Raw genomic sequence first — 4,326 nt, 5'->3', positions numbered from 1 at the left:
AATTTCAAGATGGCAGTTTCTCAGGGCTTGGTCCTAAGACCTTTGTTCCTTCTATCCATTTTCATGTACAACTCATACATAAAGGTGATTTCAGATAGTAGATGGTTGAAAATTTTTTACCTTAATAGGTCAGTATTTCTTTTTGGTGATATTAGAAAAGACGATAACCTACAAATGAAACTCACTTAAAGACTATAAAGTGAAGGGGGATGAGTCTTAGTAGCAAATCATATGGCAAACTCCATAACACACCCTTTACACATCGGTCTTCTTTCCCTAAATTTCTTCAGGTCACAGTTACATTTGCACTTTCCCAAATCCTCCATCGACTGCTAGATTTCCTTTTTCTTTAGCCATTTCCCCAAACATACTTCCATTCTTCCCCCTTCCCACTCACTTCCAGTGGAAACACATCTTCTTGATGACCTACTGTATACCATGTATGGAAACTGCCTGTATTACTGAGAAGTTGGGGTTCACCCACTGGGAAATCTTCAAAATAGGGACTATATATATTGCTAGGCAGCCATCGAAAATTTGCTTGATATAGAAGAAATACTCTGGGGAAGAAAGAGATGTGGCAATAAAATAATATAAAATGTATTTTAATAATAAAGGCTGTCTTAAATATGTTTTTATTGTCTAAGAAACTAGAATAATTCACATTTAGAAATGTTGGTAACTTTAGGAACGGGGAGTCTCAAAAACTCCTGGGTCAAGATCAAAGCTGCCACCTTTATCACCAACTTACTTAGGTATTTAATAGGACTAAGTGTTATCAATAAATAAATTGACCTAATTATTAAATTTGCATCTCTACGATTCTAATAGGATAGTTCTAATATAATAAATTTACTCTTTTCTAATAGTTCTGTTAGAATCTTTTAACTCTGATATGTCAATAAGGTCTGACATGATATATCTAATAATTCCATCAGTACCTATAGGTTATATTTATTAGATTATAATAAAGCTCTAAGAAATAAACTGTTTTTGTAGGACAGGAAATAAAACAATACAGATTCAGCAACTTAATGGGTAACCAATTTTTATTGTTATCCTATTAATGCACTTTGGCTTTGTTTTGCAATCTTCAATGGGGTTCTTTAATGTGGAGAGTAATCTGTTTTCAGTGTCATAAATTATATCTGCTGAGAAACTGTAAACAAGGCAGGTAAATATGATATAAATCCTCAGTTCCTTGACAATGAAACAATATTTACTCTATACATTTGTATAATGCCTTTTAATAAATCGGCTCTCGCAGTTATATAGACTTATATACTATATTCCTGAATATTTACATGTTAAAAATTTAGCTAACATTATTAAATAAAATATGCTTTATTCTCCTATATTGACAAAATTCTATTTACAATGATAGAAACAGAAAAATGTGAAGAGTAATGTTATTTTTATATAACTCCAATTTAGAAAATGTAAAGGATGACTGATTTTAATTGTGGTTGACATGTCTGACCTTCTGTTGATAGACCAGTGATGTTGGGATAGTATGAAGTAAAGGTATATGCAGTTAATAAATTATTATATATTTACTCTGTAAGACTTGTTTTTCTTTCATTTTAGAAAAATAACAAATTATGTTATGATCATTTAATATGTTGACAGTATGTCAAATGAGACGTTTTTAATTCATTAAAACTTTTCAACAGTTTTAAAACTTAATTCTGCTGAAGCAGTAATATCTGGATTTTTAATACAATTCTTAAAGCAATACTTAGATTTGGTAATGAATCATGAATTTTACATGTCATATGATATATTATTAATACATCATAAGATTTTACAAAATATTTAAAATTTCATTGTTATTACCTATATTGCAATTTATCCTATCTTTTAGAGCAATATTTAAATCTGTATAATAATATAAAGAATTGATAGCACACTTGACTGATGCTATCTAGACTTATATATTCAAATGTAATATGAATTGCATAATATTGAAAATTTTTCCTCATCTATCATGTACAACTATAGTGATTATTATTATCAGCTAGTTTGTATTTCTGGAACCACAAATGGAACACACACACAAAAATCAAAAAGTGAACACTAGGCAGGAAACAGTATTTTGTTATGCAAGAAACTATTGCATTGTCTTGGTTTCAGAATTGCCTTGTAAATATGCTTTGCTGTAAACAAGTTGCTTTGTTTCTAAACAAAGAAGTATATTTCTGAGGCAAAGAAACAAAGCCAAATCTCTATTTGGTTAGAGTAATATAGTAGGGGGAGAAATGCAAATATTTTGAAATGTCACAGATATTTGAGATAATGAAGTAAAAATACATATCTACTCAACAATGTTTTAAAGTTGCCACAAATTATTAATGTTAATTTGTAATTAAGTGGTAATTTTTAGAACGACTTTGCTCAAAATAGGCTTAAATATGTATGTTTTTTTAATTGTGAGAACTCTTAACATGAAATTTATCCTCTTTACAGATTAAATGTACAATACAATATTGTTAACTATAAGCACAATGTTGTACAGCAGATCTCTTGAACTTATTCATCTTGTATAACTAAAACTTTATACCTGTTGATTAGAACTCCCCAGTTCCCCCTGCCTCCTGTCTCCGGTAGTAACTGCTCTGCTCTCTGCTTCTATGAGTTTAACAATTTTAAGTACCAAATATATGTGGAATCCTGCAATATTCATCCTTCTGTGACTGGCTTAGTATGTCTTCCAAGTTCATCCATGTTGTCACATGTTGCAGGATTTCCTTTTTTAAGGCTGAATAATCTTCCACTGTGTGTATATACCACATTTTATTCATTTTATTTTATTTATTTTTTTATTCTTCTCTTGTCCTGCCTCTGTTCTGTAATCATGTGCATGCAGGGTTTATTGTTTTAACCCTGATTCGCCGTTGTCGACCTAAGGCAGAGAGTCTCAAAATGTTGGTCTCCTGCCGTCCTTGATGCAAATAGGCGCTTTGCTTGTGCACTCATTTTCTGAACACTTGGATTATTGCTCTCTAGTCCTGGGGCTCAGCATCAGATTATGCCACATTTTCTTCATTTATTCATCCATTGATGTACAAAAAATGGATGATTTTTAAATGAAATACATGTAAATATATGAGATATGGCAATATATTTTATTACAAACCTGTGAGATCTATTTTATTGCTTTATTTATATTTACTCATATACTTACTTTTGGAATTTTTTTAAAGTAGAAGTTCGAATGAGAGAATTAATTAAGTTTTAAAGACCCTCAACTATCTATCTGATTTAACATAATTACACCTAAACTTAGTAGAAAAGGACTTGGCAACTAAATGCAATCCATCAATTTATAGAACAAAAACAGAATCTGTCTCTCAACAACCAACTATATTCAATAACTTAATAAATATTTATTAAATAGCAATTATATAGTAGCCACTGTTCTAGATACTGATTTACAGTGAACAAAACAGAGTCCTGACTTCCAGGAACTTACACTTTAGTAATGGGATAGACTGTGGGTGAGGACACATATAAATAACAGATAAATAAATTATACAGAATGTTTGAGGCTAAGTACTAAGGAGAAAACAAATCAGAACAGGGTTGGGGAGTGCTGAGTGAAGGTTGTAGTTTTAAAGGGATTGCCACAGAAGACTTCAGCGAGAAAGTGACACTAGAGTCAAGAAAAAGGTGTTAAAATATGCTCACACACACTTACACACACACACTTTTTAAATTTTGAAGTAATCTCAAACTTACAGAAAATTTACAAATACAGTACAAAGAACTCTCTCTTCCCTAAACCATTAGACATAAGTAGCTGACCTGATACCTATCACCACTAAATACTTTGGGGTATATTCTTTACAAACGAGGACATTCTCAACACCACAGTATAGCCATCGAAACCAGGAAATTACCGTTCCTACCCTACTGCCATCAAATCCACACCACGTCTACAGACCCTAATCAAATTTCTCCATTTGTCCCAATAATGTCCTTTGTTGAAAAAGTTTCCAATTTGGAATCATGGATTGCATTTAGTTGCCAAGTCCTTTTCACCCTTAGTTTAAAATAATCCATCAGCTTATCTTCGAATTTCTTGACCCTGATACTTTTTAAGATTATAGACCACTTATTTTGTAAGATACCTCAATTTGTATTTGTCTGATTTTCCTTGTGATTATATTCAGATTTTGCATCTTTGGTAGGAATATCACAAAAATGATGCTCTGTTCTTCTCATTGCATTCTATTAGGTGGCTCATGATTTCAATTTGTCCCATTATCAATGCTATTAACTTGGATCACTTGATTAAAGGGTAGTCTGAGGTTTCTCCACTTTAAA

Source organism: Pteropus vampyrus, unplaced genomic scaffold (assembly GCF_000151845.1).
Source record: "Pteropus vampyrus isolate Shadow unplaced genomic scaffold, Pvam_2.0 Scaffold67, whole genome shotgun sequence".
In the NCBI taxonomy this organism is placed as follows: Eukaryota; Metazoa; Chordata; class Mammalia; order Chiroptera; family Pteropodidae; genus Pteropus; species Pteropus vampyrus.
This window is presented reverse-complemented; position numbering follows the sequence as displayed.